This window comes from Moschus berezovskii, chromosome 14 (genome assembly GCF_049115385.1).
Source record: "Moschus berezovskii isolate FMDL1 chromosome 14, NW_MosBer_1.0, whole genome shotgun sequence".
Classification (NCBI taxonomy): domain Eukaryota; kingdom Metazoa; phylum Chordata; class Mammalia; order Artiodactyla; family Moschidae; genus Moschus; species Moschus berezovskii.
In genome coordinates, this window is record NC_142473.1 from 87,846,160 (window position 1) to 87,861,835 (window position 15,676).

Here is a 15,676-nt window from a genome sequence, read left to right on the forward strand (position 1 = left end):
AAAATCTCCCAGCTCCTCAGTACCAAAGACTCCTTCTATTATTTTCCTCATAGATACTTATTCATAGACTCAAATACATTGTCCAAGAACCCTGTGCCTTTACTAAGTAATCCTTTCTTTTCCTATTTAAGTCAATAGGTTACTGATAGCTCAAGCTTCTGGTCAAAAAAGTACTCAGACGTCTTGACGGGCTAGATCGCTGATGCTCTTCTTTTTTTTTTTTCAAAATTTATTTATTTATTTTTTTTATAATTTTTTTTCTTTACAGTTAAAAGTATTTTTATTAAAAAAGCACAAATGCAAAGAAATGAACAGAGGAAAATTTATGCGTCGAACCTGGACTGGTCACTTATGATGATATACATGCTACAATTCCATTCTCCCCAATCATTCCACCTTCACCCTCTCCCACAGAGTCCCAAAGACTGTTCTAAATGCCTATGTCTCTTTTGCAGTCTCTTATACAGGGTTCAGGTTACCATTTTTCTAAATTCCATATATATGCGTTAATATACAGTATTGATGTTCTTCTTTCTGGCTTACTTCACTCTGTATAATTGGCTCCAATTTCATCCACCTCATTAAAACTGATTCAAATGCATTCTTTTTGATGGCTGAGAAATACTCCATTGTGTATATGTACCAAAGCTTTCTTATCCATTCATCTGCAGATGGACATCTAGGTTGCTTCCATGTCCTGGCTATTATAAACAGTGCTGCAATGAACATTGGAGTACATGTGTCTCTTTCAATTCTGGTTTCCTCGGTGTGTATGCCCAGGAGTGCGATCGCTGGATCATATGGCAGTTCTATTTCCAGTTTTCTGAGGAATCTCCACACTGTTCTCCATAGTGGCTGTACTAGTTTGCATTCCCACCAACAGTGTAAGAGGGTTCCCTTCTCTCCACACCCTCTCCAGCATTTATTGCATGTAGACTTTTGGATAGCAGCCGTTCTGACTGGTGTGAAATGGTATCTCATTGTGGTTTTGATTTCCATTTCTCTGATGATGAGGGATGTTGAGCATTTTTTCATGTGTTTGTTAGCCATCTTTATGTCTTCTTTGGAGAAATGTCTGTTTAGTTCTTTGGCCCATTTTTTGATTGGGTCACTTAGTTTTCTGGAATTAAGCTGCAGGAGCTGCTTGTATAATTTGGAGATTAATCCTTTATCAGTTGCTTCATTTGCTATTATTTTCTCCCATTCTGAAGGCTGTCTTTTCACCTTGCTTAGAGTTTCCTTTGCTGTGCAGAAGCTTTTGATTTTAATTAGGTCCCATTTGTTTATTTTTGCTTTTATTTCCAATATTCTGGGAGGTGGGTCTTGGAGGATCCTGCTGTGATTTATGTCGGAGAGTGTTTTGCCTACGTTCTCCTCTAGGAGTTTTATAGTTTCTGGTCTTACATTTAGATCTTTAATCCATTTTGAGTTTATTTTGGTGTATGGTGTTAGGAAGTGTTTTAGTTTCATTCTTTTACAAGTGGCTGACCAGTTTTCCCAGCACCACTTGTTAAAGAGACTGTCTTTTCTCCATTTTATATTCTTGCCTCCTTTGTCGAAGATAAGGTGTCCATAGGAGCGTGGGTTTATCTCTGGGCTTTCTATTTTGTTCCATTGATCTATATTTCTGTCTTTATGCCAGTACCATACTGTCTTGATGACTGTGGCTTTGTAATAGAGCCTGAAGTCTGGCAGGTTAATTCCCCCAGTTCCATTCTTCTTCCTCAAAATTGCTTTGGCTATTCGAGGTTTTTTGTATTTCCATACAAATTGTGAGATTATTTGTTCTAGTTCTGTGAAAAATATTGTTGGTAGCTTGATAGGGATTGCACTGAATGTATAAATTACTTTGGGTAGTATACTCATTTTTACAATATTTATTCTTCCAATCCACGAACACGGTATATTTCTCCATCTATTAGTGTCCTCTTTGATTACTTTCACTAGTGTTTTATAGTTTTCTATGTACAAGTCTTTTGTTTCCTTAGGTAGATATATTCCTAAGTATTTAATTGTTTTCGTTGCAACAGTGAATGGAATAGTTTCCTTAATTTCTCTTTCTATTTTCTCATTATTAGTGTATAGGAATGCAAGGGATTTCTGTGTGTTGATTTTATATCCTGCAACTTCACTGTAATCATTGATTAGCTCTAGTAGTTTTCTGGTAGAGTCTTTAGGGTTTTCTGTGTAGAGGATCATGTCATCAGCGAACAGTGAAAGCTTTACTTCTTCTTTTCCAATTTGTATTCCTTTTATGTCTTTTTCTGCTCTGATTGCTGTGGCCAAAACTTCCAGAACTATGTTGAATAGTAGTGGTGAGAGTGGGCACCCTTGTCTTGTTCCTGACTTTAGGGGAAATGCTTTCAGTTTTTCACCATTGAGGATAATGTTTGCTGTGGGTTTGTCATATATAGCTTTTATTATGTTGAGGTATGTCCCTTCAATTCCCACTTTCTGGAGGGTTTTTATCAAAAATGGATGTTGAATTTTGTCGAAGGCTTTCTCTGCATCTATTGAGATAATCATATGATTTTTATTTTTCAGTTTGTTAATGTGGTGTATTACGTTGATTGATTTGCGGATATTGAAGAATCCTTGCATTCCTGGGATAAAGCCCACTTGGTCATGATGTATGATCTTCTCAATGTGTTGTTGGATTCTGATTGCTAGAATTTTGTTAAGGATTTTTGCATCTATGTTCATCAGTGATATTGGCCTATAGTTTTCTTTTTTTGTGGGGTCTTTACCAGGTTTTGGGATTAGGGTGACGGTGGCCTCATAGAATGAGTTTGGAAGTTTCCCTTCCTCAGCTATTTTCTGGAAGAGTTTGAGTAGAATAGGTGTTAGCTCTTCTCTAAATTTTTGGTAGAATTCAGCTGTGAAGCCGTCTGGACCTGGGCTTTTGTTTGCTGGGAGATTTTTGATTACAGTTTCAATTTCCGTGCTTGTGATGGGTTTGTTCAGATTTTCTATTTCTTCCTGGTTCAGTTTTGGAAAGTTGTACTTTTCTAGGAATTTGTCCATTTCTTCCAGGTTATTCATTTTATTGCCATATAATTGCTGATAGTATTCTCTAATAATCCTTTGTATTTCTGTGTTTTCAGTTGTGATCTCTCCATTTTCATTTCTAATTTTATTGATTTGGTTCTTCTCCCTTTGTTTCTTGATGAGTCTGGCTAGTGGTTTGTCAATTTTATTCACCTTCTCAAAGAACCAGCTTTTGGCTTTGTTGATTTTTGCTATGGTCTCTTTTGTTTCTTTTGCATTTATCTCTGCCCTAATTTTTATGATTTCTTTCCTTCTACTGACCCTGGGGTTCTTCATTTCTTCCTTTTCTAGTTGCTTTAGATGTAGAGTTAGGTTATTTAGTTGACTTTTTTCTTGTTTCTTGAGGTGTGCCTGTATTGCTATGAACTTCCCCCTTAGCACTGCTTTTACAGTGTCCCAGAGGTTTTGGGTTGTTGTGTTTTCATTTTCATTCATTTCTATGCATATTTTGATGTCTCTTTTGATTTCTTCTATGATTTGTTCATTATTCAGCAGCGTGTTGTTCAGTCTCCATATGTTGGCACTTTTAATAGTTATTCTCCTGTAATTGAGATCTAATCTTACTGCATTGTGGTCAGAAAAGATGCTTGGAATGATTTCAATTTTTTTGAATTTACCTAGGCTAGATTTATGTCCCAGGATGTGATCTATCCTGGAAAAGGTTCCGTGTGCGCTTGAGAAAAAGGTGAAATTCATTGTTTTGGGGTGAAATGTCCTATAGATATCTATTAGGTCTAACTCTTCTATTATATCATTTAAAGATTGTGTTTCCTTGTTAATTTTCTGTTTAGTTGATCTATCCATAGATGTAAGTGGGGTGTTAAAATCTCCCACTATTATTGTGTTATTGTTAATTTCCCCTTTCATACTTGTTAGTAATTGTCTTACATATTGCGGTGCTCCTATGTTAGGTGCATAAATATTTATAATTGTTATATCTTCTTCTTGGATTGATCCTTTGATCATTATGTAGTTTCCTTCTTTGTCTCATTTCACAGCCTTTGTTTTAAAGTCTATTTTATCTGATATGAGTATTGCTACTCCTGCTTTCTTTTGGTCTCTATTTGCATGGACTATCTTTTTCCAGCCCTTCACTTTCAGTCTGTATGCATCCCTCGTTTTGAGGTGGGTCTCTTGTAGACAACATATATGGGGGTTTTGTTTTTGTATCCATTCAGCCAGCCTTTGTCTTTTGGTTGGGGCATTCAACCCATTTACGTTTAAGGTAATTATTGAAAAGTACGATCCCGTAGCCATTTTCTTTATTGCTTTGGGTTCAAGTTTATACACTCTTTCTGTGATTCCTGTCTATAGAAGATCCTTTAGCATTTGTTGGAGAGCTGGTTTGGTGATGCTGAATTCCCTCAGCTTTTGCTTGTCTGTAAAGCTTTTGATTTCTCCTTCATATTTGAATGAGATCCTTGCTGGGTATAGTAATCTGGGCTGTAGGTTATTTTCTTTCATCACTTTAAGTATATCTTGCCACTCCCTTCTGGCCTGAAGAGTTTCTGTTGAAAGATCAGCTGTTATCCTTATGGGAATCCCCTTGAGTGTTATTTGCTGCTTTTCCCTTGCTGCTTTTAATATTTGTTCTTTGTGTTTGATCTTTGTTAATTTGATTAATATGTGTCTTGGAGTATTTTGCCTTGGGTTTATCCTGTTGGGGACTCTCTGGATTTCTTGGACTTGGGTGATTATTTCTTTCCCTATTTTAGGGAAGTTTTCAACTATTATCTCCTCAAGTATTCTCTCATGGTCTTTCTTTTTGTCTTCTTCTTCTGGGACTCCTATGATTCGAATGTTGGAGCGTTTAACATTGTCCCAGAGGTCTCTAATATTGTCCTCATTTCTTTTAATTCTTTTTTCTTTTTTCCTCTCTGTTTCATTTATTTCTACAATTCTATCTTCTAGTTCGCTTATCCTGTCTTCTGCCTCTGTTATTCTACTGTTTGTTCCCTCCAGAGTGTTTCTGATCTCATCTATTGCATTATTCATTGTATATTGACTCTTTTTTATTTCTTCTAAGTCCTTATTAAATCTTTCTTCCATCTTCTCAATCCTTTTCTCCAGGTTATTTATCTGTAACTCCATTTTACTTTCAAGATTTTGAATCATTTTCACCATCAAAATTCGAAATTCTTTATCAGGTAGATTCCCTATATCTTCTTCTTTTGTTTGTGTTGGTGGGCAATTATCTTGTTCCTTTACTTGCTGGGTATTTCTCTGCCTCTTCATCTTGCTTATATTGCTTTGCTTGGGGTGTCCTTTCCCTCTTCTTGCAGTTTGTGGAGTTCTCTTTATTATGTAGTTTCTTCGCTGTGTGTGGGGTTGGACAGGTGACTTGTCCGGGTTCCCTGGTTAGGGAAGCATGTGTCAGTGTTCTGGTGGATGGAGCTGGATTTCTTCTCTTTCCTTTAGAAGACAATGGGCTGCTTTTCTGGGAGCCTGATGTCCTCTGCCAGTATTCAGAAGTGGTTTTGTGGACTTTACTCCACGTTCAAATGTTCTTTTGATGAATTTGTGGGGAAGAAAGTGGTCTCGCGGTCTTGTTCCTTCCTCCCCAGAACACTGGATTCCTATATTCCACCTGGTCGTGGAGTATCCCTTCCCAGCCGCTCCAGCAAGGCGCAGCCGCTGTACCTTACCTTGGACGAGGGGTATCTCCTCAAGGCCGCCCCTCCTGCTTTGAATGTGGATCAGCTCCTCTCGGCCCTCCGGTGCCCAAGCAGCCACCGCCTCCTGGACATGGTACAGCTCCTCTCGGCCACCGCCCCAACCCTGGGCGCGGGGCAGCTCCTCTCAGCCACGATTCTGCACGTGGTCGGTTGCGCCGGGAGCAGGGCGTCTCTCGCGTCTGCCGCTGATGCTCTTCTATAGACGACCTACATTTCATTTTGTGATATTCATACCCATGGCCTCCAAGTTTGAAAATGTTGCCTATAAAATTAAATACTCAACTTCCCTTGTGGTCCAGTGGTTAAGAGTCTACCTGCCAAAGCAGCGGACACGGGCTTCACCTCTGGTTCGGGAAGACTTCCACACACCTCAGAGCAGCTAAGCCCATGGACCACAACTACTGAAGCCTGTGTGCCTAGAGCCTGCTGCTGCTGCTGCTGCTGCTGCTGCTGCTGCTGCTGCTGCTGAGTCACTTCAGTCGTGTCTGACTCCTCGCAACCCCATGGACTGCAGCCCACCAGGCTCCCCCGTCCCTGGGAGTCCCCAGGCAAGAACACTGGAGTGGGTTGCCATTGCCTTCTCCAACCTAGAGCCTATGCTCCCAAAAAGAGATGCCACCACAAGGAGAAGCCTGCTCAACGCAGCTGAAGAGTCACCCCCACTAGACGCAATGAGAGAAAGCCTGCACACAGCAATGAAAACCCAGTGCAGCCAAGAAGCAACTAATTAATCAAATCAGAATTTTTTTAAAGTTTAAAAAAATTTTTAATTAAATGTACTTACTAAATGACTACTAAATATGTTTCATTTTCTTGAATAATATATACAACATTCAGTTCAGTTCAGTTCAGTCGCTCAGTCATGTCCGACTCTTTGTGACCCCATGGGCTGCAACATGCCAGGCCTCCCTGTCCATCACAAACTCCAAGTTTACTCAAACTCCTGTCCATCAAGTCAGTGATGCCATCCAACTATCTCATCCTCCATCGTCCCCTTCTCCTCCTGCCTTCAGTCTTTCCCAGCATCATTAGATATGCCACATTAGATTTATATTATATGTGTGTGTGTGTGTGTGTAGCAAACTTCCTATCAGCAAGTAGTTGATATAAATAATAATTTAAACAGATTTCATGCATAAAAGGAGAAAGAGAAGGAAAACTGATAGCAAATGTATATGGATTTGCAGTGCAACTTTTAAAGATGATTAATCAAGGTCTATTCAGACATTATTTTTACATTTCTGCTCATATTACAGAAAATGAAATAAACTCTCTTCTCTCTCTCTCACTGGGCTGTGAACTTCTCATGGAGAGAGGTTATGCTTTACTTCCTTGCACAGCAACAAAAACATACTCCACTTCACCAAAAACTTATTGAATTAATGGGAGAATGCTTGAACATTGTCTTTTATAAATTTATTTATTTTAATTGGAGGCTAGTTACTTTACAATATTGTATCGGTTTTGCCATACAATGACAAGAATCCGCCCTAGGTGTACATGTGTTCCCCATTTTGAATCCCCCTCCCACCTCCCTCCCCATATCATCCCTCTGGGTCATCCCAGTGCACCAGCCCCGAGCATCCTGTATCATGCATCGAATCTGGACTGGCGATCTATTTCACATATGATAATATACAAGATTCAATGCTATTTTCTCAAATCATCCCACCCTCGCCCTCTCCCACAGAGTCCAAAAGTCTGTTCTTTACATCTATGTCTCTTTTGATGCTTCTTATATAGGGTCATCATTACCATCTTTCTAAATTCCATATATATGTGTTAGTATACTGTATTGCTGTTTTTCTTTCTGACTTACTTCATTCTGTATAATAGGCTCCAGCTTCATCCACCTCATTAGAACAGATTCAAATGCATTCTTCTTAATGGCTGAGTAATACTCCATTGTGTATATGTACCACAGCTTTCTTATCCATTCATCTGCTGATGGACATCTAGGTTGCTTCCATATCCTGGCTATTGTAAACAGTACTGCGATGCACATTGGGGTACACATGTCTCTTTCAATTCTGTTTTCCTCAGTGTGTATGCCCAGCAGTGGGATTGCTGGGTCATATGGCAGTTCTATTTCCAGTTTTTTAAGGAATTTCCACACTGTTTTCCATAGTGGCTGTACTACTTTGCATTCCCACCAACAGTGTAACAAGGTTCCCTTTTCTCCACACCCTCTCCAGCATTTATTGTTTGTATACTTTTGGATAGCAGCCATTCTGACTGGCATGAGATAGTACCTCATCGTCATTTTGCTTTGCATTTCTCTGATAATGAGTGATGTTGAGCATCTTTTCATGTGTTGGTTAGCCATCTGTATGTCTTCTTTGGAGAAATGTCTGTTTAGTTGTTTGGCCCATTTTTTGATTTGGTGGTTTATTTTTCTGGAAGTGAGTGCATGAACTTCTTGTATATTTTGGAGGTTAATTCTTTGTCAGTTGCTTCATTTGCTATAATTTTCTCCCATTCTGAAGGCTGTCTTTTCACCTTGCTTATAGTTTCCTTCATTGTGCAAAAGCTTTTAAGTTTAATTAGGTCTCATTTGTTTATTTTTGCTTTTATTTCCATTACTCTGGGAGGAGGATCATAGAGGATCCTGCTGTGATTTATGTCAGAGTGTTTTGCTTATGTTTTCCTCTAGGAGTTTTGTAGTTTCTGGTCTTACATTTAGATTTTTAATCCATTTTGAGTTTATTTTTGTGTATGGTGTTAGAAAGTGTTCTAGTTTCATTCTTTTACAAGTGGTTGACCAGTTTTCCCAGCACCACTTGTTAAAGAGATTGTCTTTTCTCCATTGTATATTTTTGCCTCCTTTGTCAAAGATAAGGTGTCCATAGGTGCGTGGATTTATCTCTAGGCTTTCTATTTTGTTCCATTGATCTATTTTTCTGTCTTTGTGCCAGTACCATACTGACTTGATGACTGTGGCTTTGTAGTATAGTCTGAAGTCAGGCACGTTGATTACTCCAGTTCCATTCTTCTTTCTCAAGATTGCTTTGGCTATTCGAGGTTTTTTGTATTTCCATACAAATTGTGAAATTATTTGTTCTAGTTCTCTGAAAAATACTGTTGGTAGCTTAATACGGATTGCATTAAATCTATAGATTGCTTTGGGTAGTATACTCATGTTCACTATATTGATTCTTTCAATCCATGAACATGGTATATTTCTCCATCTATTTGTTTCATCTTTGATTTCTTTCATCAGTGTTTTATAGTTTCCTATATATGTGTATTTGTTTCTTTAGGTAGATTTATTCCTAAGTATTTTATTCTTTTCATTCCAATGGTGAATGGAATTTTTCCTTAATTTCTCTTTCTGTTTTCTCATTATTAATGTATAGGAATGCAAGGGATTTCTACGTGTTAATTTTATATCCTGCAACTTTACTATATTCATTGATTCAGTTCACTTCAGTTCAGTTGCTCAGTCGTGTCTGACTCTTTGTGACCCCATGAATCGCAGCACACCAGGCTTCCGTGTCCATCATCAACTCCCAGAGTTTACCCAAACTCATGTCCATTGAGTTGGTGATGCCATCCTGCCATCTCATCCTCTGTCATCCCCTTCTCCTCCTGCCCTCAATCTTTCCCAGCATCAGGGTCTTTTCCAATGAGTCAGCTCTTTGCATCAGGTGGCCAAAGTATTGGCGTTTCAGCTTTAGCATCAGTCTTTCCAATGAACACCCAGGACTGATCTCCTTTAGGATGGACTGGCTGGATCTCCTTGCAGTCCAGGGAACTCTCAAGAGTCTTCTCCAACACCACAGTTCAAAAGCATCAATTCTTCAGTGATCAGCTTTCTTCACAGTCCAACTCTCACATCCATACATGACCACTGGAAAAACCATAGCCTTGACTAGACGGACCTTGGTTGGCAAAGTAATGTCTCTGTTTTTAAATATGCTATCTAGGTTGGTCATAACTTTGCTTCCAAGGAATAAGCATCTTTTAATTTCATGGCTGCAATCACCATCTGCAGTGATTTTGGAGCCCCCAAAAATAAAGTCTGACACTGTTTCCACTGTTTCCCCATCTATTTGCCATGAAGTGATGGGACCAGATGCTATGATCTTTGTTTTCTGAATGTTGAGCTTCAAGCCAACTTTTTCACTCTCCTCTTTCACGTTCATCAAGAGGCTCTTTAGTTCTTCACTTTCTGCCATAATGGTGGTGTCATCTGCATATCTGAGGTTATTGATATTTCTCCCGGCAATCTTGATTCCAGTTTGTGTTTCTTCCAGCCCATCATTTCTCATGATGTACTCTGCATATAAGTTAAATAAGTAGCGTGACAGTATACAGCCTTGATGTACTCCTTTTCCTATTCATTGATTAGCTCCAGCAGTTATCTGGTGGAGTCTTTAGGGTTTTCTAAGTAGAGGATCATGTCATCTGCAAACAGTGAGAGTTTTACTTCTTTTCTAATCTTGATTCCTTTTATTTCTCTTTCTTCTCTGATTGCTGTGGCTAAAACTTCCAAAACAATGTTGAATAGTAGTGGTGAGAGTGGACACCCTTGTCTCATTCCTGACTTTAGGGGAAATGCTTTCAATTTTTCACCATTGAGGATAATGTTTGCTGTTTTATCATATATGGTTTTTATTATGTTGAGGTATGGTCCTTCTATGCCTGCCTGCTGGAGGGTTTTTATTATAAATGGATGTTGAATTTTGTCAAAGGCTTTCTCTGCATCTATTGAGATAACCATATGGTGTTTATCTTTCAATTTGTTAATGTGGTATATCACATTGATTGATTTGCAAATGTTGAAGAATCCTTGCATCCCTGGGATAAAGCCCACTTGATCATCATGTATGATCTTTTTAATATGCTGTTGGATTCTGTTTGCTAGAATTTTGTTAAGGATTTTTGCATCTATGTTCATCAGTGATATTGGCCTGTAGTTTTCTTTTTGTGTGGCTTCTTTGTCTGGTTTTGGTATTAGGGTGATGGTGCCCTCATAGAATGAATTTGGAAGTTTACTTTCCTCTGCAATTTTCTGGAAGAGTTTGAGTAGGATAGGTGTCAGCTCTTCTCTAAATTTTTGGTAGAACTCAGCTGTGAAGACGTCTAGCCCTGGGCTTTTGTTTGTTGGAAGATTTCTGATTACAGTTTCGATTTCCGTCCTTGTGATGGCTCTGTTAAGATTTCCTATTTCTTCCTAATTCAGTTTTGGAAAGTTGTACTTTTCTAAGAATTCGTCCGTTTCTTCCAAGTTGTCCGTTTTATTGGCATATAGTTGCTGATAGTAGTCTCTCATGATCCTCTGTATTTCTGTGTTGTCTGTTGTGATCATTCCATTTTCATTTCTAATTTTGTTGATTTGATTCTTCTCCCTTTTTTCCTTGATGAGTCTGGTTAATGGTTTGTCTATTTTATTTATCTTCTCAAAGAACCAGCCTTTAGCTTTGTTGATTTTTGCTATGGTCTCCTTTGTTTCTTTTTCATTTATTTCTGCCCTAATTTTTATGATTTCTTTCCTTCTACTAACACTGGGTTCTTCATTTCTTCTTTTTCTATTTGCTTTAGGTGTAGGGTTAGGTTATTTATTTGATTTATCTCTTGTTTCTTGAGGTAAGCTTGTATTGCTATGAACCTTCCCCTTAGCTCTGCTTTTACTGAATCCCATAGGTTTTGGGTTGCTGTGTTTTCATTTTCATTCGTTTCTATGCATATTTTTATTTCTTTTTTTATTTCTTCTTTGATTTGTTGGTTATTCAGAAGTGGGTTGTTTAGCCTCCATATGTTTGTATTTTTAATAGTTTTTTTCTGTAGTTGACATCTAATCTTACCATATGGTGATCAGAAAATATGCTTGGAATGATTTCAATTTTTTTGAATTTACCAAGGCTAAATTTATGGCCCAGGATGTGATCTATCCTGGAGAAGGTTCCGTGTGCACTTTAGTCCATTATATCATTTAAAGTTTGTGTTTACTTGTTAATTTTCTGTTTAGTTGATCTATCCATAGGTGTGAGTGGGGTATTAAAGTCTCCTACTATTATTGTGTTACTGTTAATTTCCCCTTTCATAATTGTTAGCATTTGCCTTACATATTGTGGTGCTCCTATGTTGGGTGCATGTATATTTATAATTGTTCTATCTTCTTCTTAGCTTGATCCTTTGATCACTATGTAGTGTCCTTCTTTGTCTCTTTTCATGGCCTTTATTTCAAAGTCTATTTTATCTGATATGAGTATTGCTACTCTTGCTTTCTTTTGGTCTCCATTTGCGTGGAATATCTTCACTTTCAGTCTGCATGTGTCCCTCATTTTGAGGTGGGTCTCTTGCAGACAACATATATGGGGGTCTTGTTTTTGTATCCATTCAGCCAGTCTGTCTTTTGGTTGGGGCATTCAACCTATTTACATTTAAGGTAATTATTGGTAATTATGATCCCTTTTTTTATTTAATTTTAATTAAAATTAAAAGACGCTTACTCCTTGGAAGGAAAGTTATGACCAACCTAGATAGTATATTAAAAAGCAGAGACATTACTTTGCCAACAAAGGTCCATCTAGTCAAGGCTATGGTTTTTCCCGTGGTCATGTATGGATGTGAGAGTTGGACTGAGAAGAAAGCTGATCACTGAAGAATTGATGCTTTTGAACTGTGGTGCTGGAGAAGACTCTTGAGAGTCCCTTGTACTGCAAGGAGATCCATTCTAAAGGAGATCAGTCCTGGGTGTTCATTGGAAGGTCTGATGCTAAAGCTGTAACTCCAATACTTTGGCCACCTCATGCAAAGAGTTGACTCACTGGAAAAGACTCTGATGCTGGGAGGGATCAGGGGCAGGAGGAGAAGGGGATGACAGAGAATGAGATGGCTGGATGGCATCACCGACTCAATGGACATGAGTTTGAGTGAACTCTGGGAGTTGGTGATGGACAGGGAGGCCTTGCGTGCTCTGATTCATGGGGTCACAAAGAGTCGGACACGACTGAGCTACTGAACTGAACTGAACTGAACTGAATGATCCCTTTGCCATTTACTTTGTTGTTTTGGGTTCAAGTTTATATACCTTTTCTGTGTTTCATGTCTAGAGAAGATCCTTTAGCATTTGTTGAAGAGCTGGTTTGGTGGTGCTGAATTCTCTCAGCTTTTGCTTGTCTGTAAAGCTTTTGATTTCTCCTTCATATTTGAATGAGATCCTTGTTGGGTATAGCAATCTGGGCTGTAGGTTTTTCTCTTTCATCACTTTAAGTATGTCCTGCCATTACCTCCTAGCCTGAAGAGTTTCTATTGAAAGATCAGCTATTATCCTTATAGGAATCTTCTTGTGTGTTATTTGCTGCTTTTAATATTTGTTCTTTGTGTTTGATCTTTGTTAATTTGATTAATATGTGTCCTGGGGTGTTTCACCTTGGGTTTATCCTGTTTGGGACTCTCTGGGTTTCTTGGACTTCCCTATTTTAGGGAAGTTTTCAGCTATTATCTCCTCAAGTATTTTCTCATGCCCTTTCTGTCTTCTTTTGGGACTCTTATGATTCAAATGCTGGGGGTGTTTAACAGTGTCCCAGAGGTTGTCCTCATTTCTTTTGATTCTTTTTTCCTCTCTGCTTCATTTATTTCCACCATTCTATCTTCCACCTCACTTATCCTATCTTCTGCCTCAGTTATCTGCTGTTGGTTCCCTCCAGAGTGCTTTTGATCTCAGCTAATACAGTATTCATTGACTGACTCTTTTTAATTTCTTCTAGGTCCTTGTTAAACTTATCTTGCATCTTCTCAATCCTTGTCTCCAGACTATTTATCTGTAACTCTATTTTGTTTTCAAGATTTTGGATCACTTTTACTATCATTATTCTGAATTCTTTTTCAGGTAGACTCCCTATCTTCTCCTCTTTTGTTTGGTTTGGTGGGCATTTATCATGTTCCTTTACCTGCTGAATATTTCTCTGCCTTTTCATCTTGTTTATATTGTTGTGTTTGGGGTGGCCTTTCTGTATGCTGGTAGTTTGTGGTTCTTCTTTATTGTGGAAGTTCCTCCCTGTGGGTGAGGTTGGAAGAGTGGTTTGTCAAGGTTTCCTGGTTATGGAAGCTTGTGTCGGTGTTGTGGTGGGTGGAGCTGGATTTCTTCTCTCTGGAATGCAATGAAGTGTCCAGGGAAGGAGAGGGAGGAATTGGGATACTGAGACTGACAGATATATACTATTGATGCTGTGCATAAAATAGAAAATGAATGAGAACAACCTGTGTAGCACAGGGAATTCCACTTAATGCATGTGGTGACCCGAATGTGAAGGAATTCCAAAAGGCAGGGGATATGTGTACATGTATGGCAAATTCATTTTACTCTACAGCAAAAACTAACACAGCATTTTAAAGCAACTATACACAAAAAAATAAAAAAAGAAAAAAAACATTGTTGAGGAGAACTTGGGCTTACTGGCACACTGCTGGTGGCAATCTCAAACGAACATGCAAGAAACAAGTGTCCCAGGAAGGGTAAACGCGTACTGACCATATAATTGCCCTTACACCTCCAGGCACTCACCCAAGAGAAATGAAAAACTATGTACACAAAAACACTTGAACAAGAATATTGATAGCCAACATTTACCCACAAGAGCCAAGAACCAGAAACAACTCAAACGTCATTTAACATAATTAGGTAAACAGACTGTGATATATATATATATATATAATCTAATACCACTCGCAACAAATAGGAGCAACTGGTACATACAATAACACGGATGAATCTCCAAAACAAGAAAAATTCAAATATGAAAGTTCTTCTATGTTCGGACTCTATAGGCTTGATTTTTTAATTGAACTGAAATTAATGTGTCAAAATATCAATATGTATATATTCCTGGTAATGAATACATAGTTTTCTATGGCTCTTCTTCAGTCATATTTATACTGCTGCAAGAGTTATCCCCAAAGACCAATCTTGTCAGTTCTCTGTTAAGAATCTTCCGTTTTCAGCATCAACCAAAATTCTCACAGTTAATCCGACCCTCCATTTACCCTTTGACATCATCGCCTGATCAGTGGCATTCTCCATGCCTCACTCAACTATTCTTTCTGTACAAGTGTAAATTGCAACAATACAGGGCAATAATCATCCTGTGTGTAATTAGAAACTGGAATTGTAAAAACAGGATTTGTCCAGTTGTCTTATTCCAGCTCTTTGGCATTCTAATTAAAACTCACTTGTAGACAGTCCTCTGAGCCTTGTAAGTCCTAGAAATGGAACCCTTGCAGTCTCTCGGGAACAGAACTTGGCATGTTTTAACAAAGGTCTGATTGAGTGGTGGATTAAGGCATAAGTTTCATCTACTGCCTCTAAATAATTTGGACACTAATTAAAATTTGTATGTGTGTGTGTACATGTGCATGTCCTGGTGACATTTTAATAACTCCCATTGAAAATTCTTCACCAACAACACAATCATGCGTTTGACTTTCCCTTCCTAGTCCAATAATATTCCTTTTTCAGTTCTTATATGATATCAGAGGCTGAGGGGTTTGTTCATTAGACACAACAAAAGAGCCTTGAAGATGTGATTCTTTGAATCTGCCTTTTCTCTCGATATTTAATCCTCCAAAGAGCTTTACCATCAGAAACAAATTTTTTAAGAATTAATGTCACCAGTATCTTGTTCTGCACTTACCTAATGGCATACGATTCACACTTGGAGTTTCAAGATCAAAGGACTTAGGTAAAAACATTCAACTTCTAGCTAAAGTTAAAGTCACGCAGAATGAAACTGAGATGTCCTTCTTGATTTTGTATAAATACTTTGACTGTCATATTTCTCAGTTGAATTAAATATTTCAGAGCCAAGATGGTCTTCTCAGTACCAGAGAAGAAGGTGGGTGTTACCCAGTGGGAAGAGAGATGCTGTGTTCAGAGGATGCAGAGATACGGTCCATTCAGTGTGATTTTCAGAGCCCTTGCTGCCAAGGGACTTATCTTCAGACATACT